The 13,450-nt window shown below is 45.4% G+C and overlaps 1 protein-coding gene across 10 annotated transcripts in view; it reads right to left on the reverse strand.

Moving 5' to 3' along the window:
- The window catches only part of LOC128703278 (transmembrane ascorbate-dependent reductase CYB561), a 234,613-nt gene that overhangs the window by 85,021 nt on the left and 136,142 nt on the right, over window positions 1-13,450 (reverse strand). The window contains exon 1 of one of the 10 annotated variants that reach the window (XM_070103345.1): window positions 976-990. The exons of the other annotated variants lie outside the window; for them this stretch is intronic. The gene's annotated coding sequence lies outside the window, so the exon portion shown is untranslated. Of the gene's footprint in view, window positions 1-975; window positions 991-13,450 lie in introns of those variants that run through there. 10 annotated transcript variants of the gene reach the window in all.

The raw sequence follows: 13,450 nt of genomic DNA on the forward strand, positions 1-13,450 counted from the left end.
CTAGGCACGTCCATCTCATGCCTATATATCCTGTCCAACCTACTTTATGCTACCCAGGTTCTCACTTCAGTGACGCTACTCTTCTACCACTGATCAAACCAGTACTGTCCTATAACCTGTCTAAACCTAAATTTGTCCAACTTTAACCCATTTTTGCGAGTCTTGTGTAATGAAGACTTGTTGATACCGAGGTGTATCTCACATGTATAGAAAACACCAATGGAAACAAGACTATTTTTCGACTCCCAAAAGTCGCGATCAGCAGAATGTTCAGTTATCAAATGAAAACTAAGTTACAAGGGCAGAATGTTCAGTAAATGAAGTGCTACAGTTTGCTTTTCGAAGAATGAGACACTTGTGTAACATTTGGGAACCTTGTTGAGGAAACGTTTCGCCAGCCAGTGGCTTCAGTCCAATACAAAGAACAGCAGTTTAAAAAACAGGAGTTTGGGGTAATCAGTCCATCAATCTTGAAGAAAGTACAGCTGTACTTTCTTCATGACTGAACATATCGATTCCAGGCAGAGGGACTGATTACCTCAAACTCTTCCTCCATTCTTCTTTGTATTGGACTGTAGAAGTCACTCGCTAGCGAAACTGTTTCCTCACTAAAGCTTCCCAGATATTACACAAGTATCTCATTCTTCAACTTGTCGGTTTTCTAAACGATATATTGCAGTTTGCTTGTCACCTACATTGCCATCCCCATATACACGTTGCTATCGTTCCTGTAGCGCGCACATTATGCTGATGACGGCTCCACCTGGGAATCGAAACAGTTATTTCAATTGCTGTATCCTCGTCTACATTCTATATACCCTTCAATGTTTATATTTAAATACATAATAATACTGGCACGAAGTTTGGGCACGATAAATACCCGATGAGCGTTATAACATTCAAAAGCTGGCGCTAAACCCGCATGATAATACGTAAACTACACTAGTAAATTAGTATTGTGTGGGTGGTGCACACAAGTGGAGCACAGGTGTACGTCCTTCTGTCACTACGTCTCAACGTACACTAACTTCCAGCAGCCAGGACCAGCCCGAGATGACTACCTACGTCATTCAACACCACCCCACCCTCACCACCCAGTCCACCATCCTCACCACCCAGTCCACCATCCTCACCACCCAGTCCACCATCCTCACCACCCAGTCCACCATCCTCACCACCCAGTCCACCACCCTCACCACCCAGTCCACCACCCTCACCACCCAGTCCACCACCCTCACCACCCAGTCCACCATCCTCACTACCCAGTCCACCACCCTCACCACCCAGTCCACCACCCTCACTACCCAGTCCACCACCCTCACCACCCAGTCCACCACCCTCACCACCCAGTCCACCACCCTCACCACCCAGTCCACCACCCTCACTACCCAGTCCACCACCCTCACTACCCAGTCCACCACCCTCACTACCCAGTCCACCACCCTCACCACCCAGTCCACCACCCTCAACCACCCAGTCCACCACCCTCAACCATCCTACCACCCTCACCACCCAGTCCACCACCCTCGACCATCCTACCACCCTCACCCATCTTACCCCCCCCCTCGCAAACTCCAATACCTCCCACCTATTCCACCACCCTCCCCCATTCCACCCTCACCCACTCCATCCCCTCTCTTATTCCACCACCCTCCCCACCCACTCCACCATCCCTCTCCTTCCATGCAGCTGCCTCCATGCTTGTCAATGACTTAATTAGAGCAAATGGGGATACGCCTTCTCCTACCTTTGTTGGATCAAACCTGATTACCTGCCATTGCCCAGGTACTGCACGACTTGTTCATATTTAGTGTTCCTCCATGATAACACCCCCATGACCCACTCAACCCGCTCCCAGTACGTTCCCAAGCCACCATGATGGTAGCTAACACGACCCTAACACACTCATGTACCATGTGTACTAAATGAACATGTACACACAAAAAAACAGAACAAACACAAATACACACGTTAAGAAGCAAGTACCACATTACTGGTGGTCACACTGGTGGTGTGGTCCAGCAACCATCATCACAACCACAACAACCACCAATGAAGTCTCATTACATGGCTTTATTGGGTAGTCCTGGTATAGCAGTCAAGTATATATGCTGGAAATATTCCAGTGCTGGATAAAAGTTTGGGTGTGGTCAGCAGTAACAGCCTGGTTGATAAGGCCCTGATCCACCACGAGGCCTGGTCATGGACCGGGCCGCAGGAGTGTTGACCCTGAAACTCTCTCCAGGTATACTCCACGTATACACGAGGGTCATTAAGGCTGCCTCTCAGTACACCACCGGTCAAGGATACTTCAATACTTAAAATAAGGATTAAACCAAGCACAGACATACACCTCCCAGTGTATATACACTAAGAAACCTCTCAATGTATATGTAATCGTCTCAAGTGTATACACACTAAGACGTGCATCTGTGTATATACATACACACCTCTCAGTACATATACACCAAGACATACACATCTGTGTGTATACATATACATCTCTCCATTCAGCAATGAGATGTACAGTTCCGTGCGCACGCTCACAAGTACGCGCGCACAGGCGCACGCACGTACACAGTGTATACATACTTGTATATATACTTAGATATATACACCTCTGAAATGTATATAACCTGTGATACGACATTATAAACTCGTGGAAACACTTCTCTAAAATTGATGGAGTGAATACATCGACTCCAGGCTGAGAGACTAAATTACCTTATACTCATCTTTCACCAATCTTCGCTGTATTGGACTGAAGAAGACACTGGCTTCTGAAAAGTTTCCTAAATGAAGATTCCCAAATCTTGCACAAGTCTCTCATTCTTCAACTTGTCGGTTTTCTTAACCATTACATCGCACTCCTCCAAGGTCGGAGAGACGCACTCCTCCAAGGTCGGGGAGACGCACTCCTCCAAGGTCGGGGAGACGCACTCCTCCATACACTGTGATCTTACTGGGAGCGACAGAGGCAGGAAAGGAGTTTTTGCTCTCCTCTCACACCCGCGAGGTCGACACCTCTAAAATTCAATAAGAAGGGAAGCATGAAGGTCGATAGGTCGATAGAAGGATCAAGAGGCGGCTGGTGAAGGAGGAGGTGCGTAGGAAGATAAAGAAACAGCGTTTATTGGGGACAACCTCTTCCCATTTCGCCAGTTTGCGAACTGAAGCATTTTAATATATCTTTCGAAGTTCACTGCATGTGGAAGGATATAATGAAAACTTTGCACAAGCCTGGTGCTTCGGGGTATGAGAAGTGACCGTCTAGCTTCGGCTAGGCTCCCAGTCATGGCTCACGAAATCGTATTACATTCACGAGGAAGCACTAAACCCGTAGGGGTCATGCAGCGCCTGGGGGATTGGAAGGCATTCAGATTCGATACAAGGAATTGGAGCACAGTTCCAAATACTTTGGATCAAGAGCCCCTCACCAGCATCACGGAACCTTCCTTGAAGGGACGAAATCGTAATAACACCATAACAAACAAATCAGGGAAAGGGTGGGGTTTTGAACCCATGGTGAGTTCTAAAACCTCACTGGCCATAGCGCTAACCACTCGGCCACCTGGTTCTAAAAAGATTCATCCAACCATTCCGTGATTTATCCCATTCAAATCACTCTTGTTCTCACGTACAGAATATTCTGCTGTACTCAAGAACATGTACAACTGGAACATGAACAGACGGTTTACTGCCTGAATACAACTACTCAACATTTCAGTGTACTTCTGAGTGCACAGTCGTGATGACTGTCAGCCGTGATAACGACTACTAGTCATAATGAGTATTGTTTTTATTGAATGATTAACTTTATATTGATATTTCATAGAACTAAATTCTAGTTTTCGACTCTGATATGGTCCTGCCGACATACTGTTGTATAGCACAATGACACTGTGTAGTTCCTTCCCTCTACACACTCGTCCTGGGGATATACTCAGCCTAGTGGTAGCCTCGCAAGGCAAAATGCCGTCAAGTCTGCTAGCTAGACAACAATACAGTGGAATCTTGGTGTCTGAACTTAACTGATTCCCGAGTGGTGTTGGAAATGCGAAAAGGACCGTCTGAAACAGTATTTCTCAGGCTTTAATTATCAGCCTCACACACTGGAGGAGATTGAACTGACTCTTCCAAAAGTCTCAGAGTTAGGTCAGTGTCAGAGGTCACTTCAAAGCGCTTTTGAAAAAGGGCTTTCGTGTATAAATTTTTTAGTTGAATTGTAAACAAGCCGGAGCGTTCAGACTCCAGAAAAACGCTCCAATTACCGGGTCAATTTTTTCTGAACAAAATTTTTCGAACACCAAGGTTCCACTGTACTTTAATACCTAAAACGGGGATTAAAGTAAACTCTCGGTATATATACATCGATATACACCTCTCGGTGTATACATCCTTAATCGTCAAGTTGGATACTACAAAGAGCAGCGCATGCCTCTATCATGAAGATGGCTTCCAGGTGACGAACTCTCCTTTGAGTGAAACTGTCAAATGATCTTGTTCTCTCCTTTTATATATTCCTCTGTATACCACTTTGCGAGTGAGGAATTTACTCTTAATCTCCGCGTGGCTAGAAGGCACATTAAATTCTTCCACCAGTTAAATTTATCTCTCAAACTTTACGAATGAAAATTTCCGGGACACTTGACATTCTTGGAATTCTGCAAAACTTGGGTTCAAGATACGTCGTTAAAGACATGCCACGTCCCGCCGCCACCCATGTTTACTCTGCTCACCACCACCACTACTGCCCTTTATTTTAGCACTACCAGTAGCAGCAGTAGCAACTACAGTAACCGTAGCAGTAGTAGTAGCAGCAGCAGCAACAGCAGTAATAGCATTAATAGTAGCAACAGCAGCAACAGTAACGGCAGCAACAGTAGCAACGGCAGCAACAGTAGCAACGGCAGCAACAGTAGCAACGGCAGCAACAGTAGTAACAGCACCATCACCACCGTGCTGGTGATGCTGTCACCAGGAAGCAAATTCATCTTCCGTATAATCCACACCAAACCCCCATCCTCCCACAGGTCATCTGTCCCAAACCACTTTTATCCCACACAGATAACTCATTACCCTGACCCTCTCCCTCTCTCATTTTCAACACCATATAATTCTTAATTCACTGTGTATTGATTTTTTTTTATTCCCCATCTCTCTCTCTCTCGTTATAAATTTATTTCAAACTTCCTCCAAAGAGCCAAGTTAATTGAGCATCAACCCTTACATATAGAATCAACAAGCCACCATATAAACTGCATTTTCAACCTAAATAGTTGACATCACCTCACTGGTTTCACTATACAGGTATCACTGTTACAGCAGGTGCCCACATAATAATCACATTCCTGAAAACTACGTGTTACATGAAAATCGTTACGTGAATTGAAGAACCTTCAGGAAAAAATAGTTAGGTTCTCAAGCCCTCAAAAAATGAGTCGATAAATCGTTATGACTATTGTAAACAACTCACCGCATGGTGGGATTCAACCCGTTACAAGCTAGCCAAGCTAGTTAGCCTGCTAGTTTTAGAGATAGCCTACCATGGGTTCAAGCCCTCCATGTAACTAGTAAATAAACAAAGATTACCTAAAACTCCATATTTGATATCAACAGCGTGTCAATTACTTACCATACCCCGGCCGGGATTGAACCCGCAGTCAGAGTCTCAAAACTCCAGACCGTCGCGTTAGCCACTAGACCAGCTAGCCACAATAAGATTCGTCCAACTAGATCTAGTGGCTAACGCGACGGTCTGGAGTTTTGAGACTCTCTGACCGCGGGTTCAATCCCGGCCGGGGTATGGTTTGTTTGCAATCGTGTCATTACGATTTTGTGAGTCATGTCAATTACTTAGGTTGAAATATACTATATTAGCACACAAAACATTCCCTTTTACAAAGTTGGATGGCAAATAAAGCAGTGATAAATGTGTGGCAGCCGTCGTCTAGTTCTCGCCCACACCTCCATCCTCAAGCTAGAAGCTCTCTCACTTTCAAAATATCAACTATATCTTCCATACATATTGCACTAATAGTTATCGTCTCTCTGTTCGTGTAATAGATCCTGCACATCCATAATGTCATCTGGTTGACACACCTGTGATTCGTAGGAGCATCCTACATCCATATCATCTGCCTGACACCAGTGATTCGTAGGAGCATCCTACATCCATAATATCATCTACCTGACACACCAGCAAGTCGTAGGACCATCCCGCATCCATAATGTCATTTGATTGGCCATCCCTCCATTTGTTCTGCTCTTCTCTGAGGGTCTGGATATGCTACTGTTGTTTTCCTCTAAAATTAGATATCAGTAGTACTCAACAGCATATAATACAGACAATATAATGAATCAGACATGTGTAACATCTGGATGTCTTTATTCTGTAGACGTTTCGCCAGCCAGTGACTATTAATATAATACAAGGACATAATGTGAAGAATTATATACAAAAGATGGGGTAATCAGTCCCTCAGCCTTGGTGTTGGTCACCGTAGTCTTGAAGGAACTAAACCATACCCCCGGCCGGGATTGAACCCACGGTCATAGAGTCTCAAAACTCCAGCCCGTCGCGGGTTCAATCCCGGCCGGGGGTATGGTTTGTTTGCAATCGTGTCATTACGATTTCTTGAGTCTTGAAGGAACTAAATGCAATACAGAAGACTGAAGAGGCTGAGGGACTGATTACCTTATCTTCTACCTCTTCAGTCTTCTGTATTGTACTCATAAAGCCACTGGTTAGCGAAACATCTACATAATAAGATACCCAGGTGTTGAACATGTAATTCCTGAAGCTAGTTTAATATTTCATATTTGCTGTACACCGGTGCCCGTACGTGCATTTGCTGTACACCGGTGCCCGTACGTGCATTTGCTGTACACCGGTGCCCGTACGTGCATTTGCTGTACACCGGTGCCCGTACGTGCATTTGCTGTACACCGGTGCCCGTACGTGCATTTGCTGTACACCGGTGCCCGTACGTGCATTTGCTGTACACCGGTGCCCGTACGTGCATTTGCTGTACACCGGTGCCCGTACGTGCATTTGCTGTACACCGGTGCCCGTACGTGCATTTGCTGTACACCGGTGCCCGTACGTGCATTTGCTGTACACCGGTGCCCGTACGTGCATTTGCTGTACACCGGTGCCCGTACGTGCATTTGCTGTACACCGGTGCCCGTACGTGCATTTGCTGTACACCGGTGCCCGTACGTGCATTTGCTGTACACCGGTGCCCGTACGTGCATTTGCTGTACACCGGTGCCCGTACGTGCATTTGCTGTACACCGGTGCCCGTACGTGCATTTGCTGTACACCGGTGCCCGTACGTGCATTTGCTGTACACCGGTGCCCGTACGTGCATTTGCTGTACACCGGTGCCCGTACGTGCATTTGCTGTACACCGGTGCCCGTACGTGCATTTGCTGTACACCGGTGCCCGTACGTGCATTTGCTGTACACCGGTGCCTGTACGTGCATTTGCTGTACATCGGTGCCCGTACGTGCATTTGCTGTACACCGGTGCCCGTACGTGCATCTGCTGTACACCGGTGTCCGTACGTGCATCTGCTGTACACCGGTGTCTGTACGCATTTGCTGTACACCGGTGTTCGTACGCATTTGCTGTACACCGGTGTCTGTACGCATTTGTTGTACACCGGTGTCTGTACGCATTTGTTGTACACCGGTGTCTGTACGCATTTGTTGTACACCGGTGTCTGTACGCATTTGTTGTACACCGGTGTCTGTACGCATTTGTTGTACACCGGTGTCTGTACGCATTTGTTGTACACCGGTGTCTGTACGCATTTGTTGTACACCGGTGTCTGTACATACACTTGCTACATAGTCCTTCACCGATCTTCACCGTACAACACTGCCAGGTGACTGGTATTTCTAATACTGTTCAATCATACCACACTTTAAAGACCTTCCTCTTCCTTCTCTACTTACCAGATAAGTAATGACTGCCACCCCACTCACTAATAAGTAGACTACCATCCCACTCACCAATAAGTGCCATCTACCACCTCATTAGCCAATACCACTGAACACACTTATTCCTGGACAAGTAATTTTACTTGGCTACGATACAAGGTTCAATGAAAAGTAAAATTCAACAAGACCCAGCTACTCCTTATCCTCTGAGTGTGTAAGATCTGTTCATTAGTAAGACATGGCAACTGTTAGGCATCTTTATTTCGTAACGTTTCGCCTACACAGTAGTCTTCTTCAGTCGAGTACAGAGGCAGTTGAGATTGCATCGTCTTTACATCTCCACTGCTGCTGCTGCCCCTGTATTTAACTGAAGAAGCCTACTGTGTGGGCGAAACGTTTCGGAATATAGATGCTTAACTATTGCACACTTGTCTTACTAATCAACTTGTCGGTACTGTAAGCCATTTCTATATTCACATGTGAGAGATCTAATTACTCAGGCCATACACAAATAAACCAGAAATGTGAGACACCAAAAATATCTTCATGGTCTTTTATAATTGACAGACTTTCCAGATCTTCAAAAACCTAATTAAGACTTAAACTTTCAAGACCTTCCTTCCAGAACCCCGAAAATCTTCCAGAACTTTAAGAACTTCAAGATACTATGATGGAGCAAACTTAAATCATCCATTCTTGAAGTTTCTTAAACTTTATGAGAACGAACAGCTGACAATGAACCAACCAAGGTAATTATAGTATTAAGAAAAGAAGGAAGAGGAGGAGGAGATGATCATAGCAATGGTGTACATCCAATTGTACCACAATATCCAAAGTAGAACCGCAAGTGTACACAACTTAGAGTAGCAATGGAATAATACAGTAGTTATGCCACTACAGCAGTAGTTAGTAGAGGTAACCCGTGCCTTCCATCAATTTCCACCCCTGCTATAAATTTCATGCTTTTTTCAAATGATATATTTTTTTCAGTTTCATGCCGGGAGTGGAGGGTAGGGAGAGAACCTTCAGTTTTAATATCATTGTCTCAAACATCTTGGCATTACCTGATAGCCCATAATCTAGACGGAAGTAGCTACTTCTTCTCAGTATACCCATCGACATGCATCATCGTATCTTCCAGATCTCCAAGACCTTCAAAAATTCCAAGATCTTAGAGTTTGGGGGCATTGGTTTGTTATTCGATCATTTTTAAGCTGTAGCGTCCATGCGAGCACGTGTCATCCCCAGGAGATGTAAAATACACCATCTTCCTTCAGCGGAAAATGTGAGAGAGAAGCGTGTTACATATATGATTCCTTCAAGGTGAGCAGTGCTCAGGAGATGGAGCTTGCGTCAATACATTCTTGGACCAGCCACAGGTGTCACGCCTCACCAACTGACTGGGCGACTGCCTAGCCCCATCACCACCAGACTGGGCAACTGCCTAGCCCCGCCACCAGCTCCCTGATCTCCAGCCTTACCACTCCTGGCTGCTGATGCTTGCTTCAATCTGTTAATGTATGCACCACAGCCTGGCTGGTCAGGAACAGGTTACACATACTTGCTAAGAACACTGGCCTCGGTTTTAAGACTCGCCTGTAATGGGTTCGAGATCCATCCCTTCAGTGATTCCTCTCTTAAAGGTGTTTAACATAGGTGAATAGTAATACCTGATGTACTGTGTATATATACAGAGTTATCCCTGCATCTACTTGTTGCAGCTCTGCTTTCCACCGGAGCATTTTGCACCATCTAGCAAGTCTCCATCTACTTTTTTAAGTATCCTAATTTCGGAGCATTCACTCCAGCATTTTCAAGTTCAACTTATGGTGCATTTTTGTCATCTGTACCACAAGTATTGCAATTTGAGGAATTTTAATTGGTGCCAAGAGTTAAGGAGTTTTCTTCGAATGGACGAGACCAGTAAAAGTTTTGTACCTTCTCAATATGTGCAATTTTATCAGCCCTAAATGCCGCTGTTTGTATACAACAATATTCCAGGGAACAGAGCATAAATTTCAGAGTATCAACAGTGGATTGATCTCTTACATTGAATCTTGCTGTCCACACTACCATTTTCCTGTACTTAATACAATAACACTAGAGTTCCTTTAAAATGAGATCTTCCAACATAATTACCCAGATCACTTACGTTTCTTTTCCACCGTTGGGAATAGTTTTACTGGGCCTCATTTTGTTAAAATTGTTATATCTTCACTTTACCATAGCAGAGTAAGTGAAATTCTTGCACAGCACCTGTGTGATGGTGAAAAAATGAGGTATCGGAATGGGAACTGATGACCAGTGGAGTCTACCAAGGATATTTTCACTCAAATTTTGATAGACAAATGATTATGAGGTAGTAATGACTGATACAAAGGTCTCCAAGGATCAGTGATGAGACCCACGCAGTAGTAATGACTGATACAAAGGTCTCCAAGGATCAGTGCTGAGACCCACGCAGTAGTAATGACTGATACAAAGGTCTCCAAGGATCAGTGCTGAGACCCACGCAGTAGTAATGACTGATACAAAGGTCTCCAAGGATCAGTGATGAGACCCACGCAGTAGTAATGACTGATACAAAGGTCTCCAAGGATCAGTGATGAGACCCACGCAGTAGTAATGACTGATACAAAGGTCTCCAAGGATCAGTGATGAGACCCACGCAGTAGTAATGACTGATACAAAGGTCTCCAAGGATCAGTGATGAGACCCACGCAGTAGTAATGATTGATACAAAGGTCTCCAAGGATCAGTGCTGAGACCCACACAGTTGGTGGCACATGCAGACGATTTGCCGGAGGAAACTTCTACATAACTTGTATTGTGGGACTGAGAAGAATAAATGAAGAGGACAAGCAAACAAGCTCTAGAAGTCGGTAAGCAAGCGGCTACTAGAATTAAATCCTGACGTTTCAAAGTAGAGTTAGAGAGATGGAATGATGCATATCACATGAAGAACTTAACAGTTTAACTTCAATAATGCAGAAGTAGGTAACCTAACAACTAGATTCAGGAACCTTAAACAGTTTAGAATATTACACACACGTTAGGGCATTCCCGTAGCGCACAGGTGATCAGGTAAAGAAAAATAAAAATCCATTAAAGAAAAAAAAAGGCACAATACCGTGACTGGAACAATACATAAATAACCCGCACATAAAAGAGAGAAGCTTATGAAGACGTTGTAAATGGTCCAAGTCGGACCGAAACGTCGTCGTAGCTTCTCTTCTCCTATGTGCGGGTTGTGCATCAAAATCCATTGGTTTGACCGGAATGGAGACACAGCGTAACCTAACCCCACTAGAAAAGAGGACCAGGAGAGACTGATGAAGACATACGAAATACTCAAGGATTAGTAATGATATGAAGAGCGAGATGCGTGGAGGAAGGCAGCTAAAGCCGCAGAGGAGCCATAGGGTCATTAGTAAGTACTTTTTCAGCCTCAGGGTGGTAAGTGGAAAGAACCTTGACAAAGATATGAAAACACCATAAACATTTTCAAGGGTACTATAATCGGATCTTTGAGACCAGAAAACAAACTAATCAATAGTAGTTAAGAAGCAGGCCCAAGAGCTTGAAACTTTAAAAAACTCAGAAAAATATGCTAAAATGATATTTTATTGAATATTTGGACGATTTAGAGCGTCTTGAATACTTTTCCGACAAACCTCATATTTTAGCTAAAATTCATAGATTTTCACACTTACACACTTTGGCCTGCTCACATGAGCCCTTCTGGCCACTTCAGCCAGTATGTCAACCATTGCTCTATTACTCTCATACTCTTGCCTTGGCCTCCTGCTGTTCTGTGGTGGGTTATACATCACAGCAATTACCACTTTGGGACCTCCAGACTTAAGCGTTAGTACTATGTAATCTCTTGCTTCGACCCTTACAAAAAAGTAAATGATTCACAACTAACCCATAACTGGTCAATGAAAAATGGACAATATTTAGTGACTATAATGACCATAGATGATACAAAACTTTATCCAGTTTTCATATCCACTTTGTAAAACATTGTATACTAAAGTGAACACCCTGCGTCCTGCCCCCACCCCCTCCCAAACACACACACACACACACACACACACACACACACACACACACACACACACACACACACACACACACACACACACACACACACACACAAAGATGTTAGAGAAGTGCAGGTAGACCGGTAGACAGGCTCCCTACATATTACATATTAAGAGCGGGTACGATAGGACCCACGAGGGAGTGAATCCTGGCAAGTGAGAATAACGTTAGGAGACGGGACCAGGAGCCGAGACAACACCTGCAACTACAAATTGGTGAGAATATGGAAGCACATACACGCAAAACTCGCCCCCAAAAAATCATTCAGTGTAGAGTATCACGTTGATTTATGCGTCAGGGAATATACCTCGACACGGATCTATGTCGTAAGTTGAACCGTTCAATGGTGCTAGTGTCATGGAGGGCAGTAAACCGTGGTGTCTAAGAACTCGTGATAGCGGCGTGTTTGTGAACCATATGGCGAGACCGCGACAAGGGTGTGTTTGTGAACCCTATGGTGACCACTGACTACACGTTCTGCATTCAGTGATGAGTGTAAATCATCTTGTTCCAGATGGACGAGTATCAGCGGCTGCCACCCCACTGCCAGGCTTTCATAGACACGCTCTAAACCAGTATGGGTGATTGAGCACTGCTCGGGCGCCCTCAGTCACATAGTGTGGGTGTCTGAGTGACTCTCCACACCCACACAGGAATGCAATATGAGAATTCTCAAGACATTCTCCGGTCTCCTGAGTTTCTCATATTAAGTCTCTTGCCACCTCCAAGACTCCATTATGCCTCACACCACACCCTCCCGAGGTATACGGTTCACTGCCACACCCTCCCGAGGTATATGGTTCACTGCCACACCCTCCCGAGGTATACGGTTCACTGCCACACCCTCCCGAGGTATACGGTTCACTGCCACACCCTCCCGAGGTATACGGTTCACTGCCACACCCTCCCGAGGTATACGGTTCACTGCCACACCCTCCCGAGGTATACGGTTCACTGCCACACCCTCCCGAGGTATACGGTTCACTGCCACACCCTCCCGAGGTATACAGTTCAATGCCACACCCTCCCGAGGTATACGGTTCACTGCCACACCCTCCCGAGGTATACGGTTCACTGCCACACCCTCCCGAGGTATACGGTTCACTGCCACACCCTCCCGAGGTATACAGTTCACTGCCACACCCTCCCGAGGTACACAGTTCACTGCCACACCCTCCCGAGGTACACAGTTCACTGCCACACCCTCCCGAGGTACACAGTTCACTGCCACACCCTCCCGAGGTACACAGTTCACTGCCACACCCTCCCGAGGTATGCAGTTCACTGCCACACCCTCCCGAGGTATGCAGTTCACTGCCACACCCTCCCGAGGTATGCAGTTCACTGCCACACCCTCCCGAGGTATACAGTTCACTGCCACACCCTCCCGAAGTA

Source organism: Cherax quadricarinatus, chromosome 85 (assembly GCF_038502225.1).
Source record: "Cherax quadricarinatus isolate ZL_2023a chromosome 85, ASM3850222v1, whole genome shotgun sequence".
Taxonomy (NCBI): Eukaryota; Metazoa; Arthropoda; class Malacostraca; order Decapoda; family Parastacidae; genus Cherax; species Cherax quadricarinatus.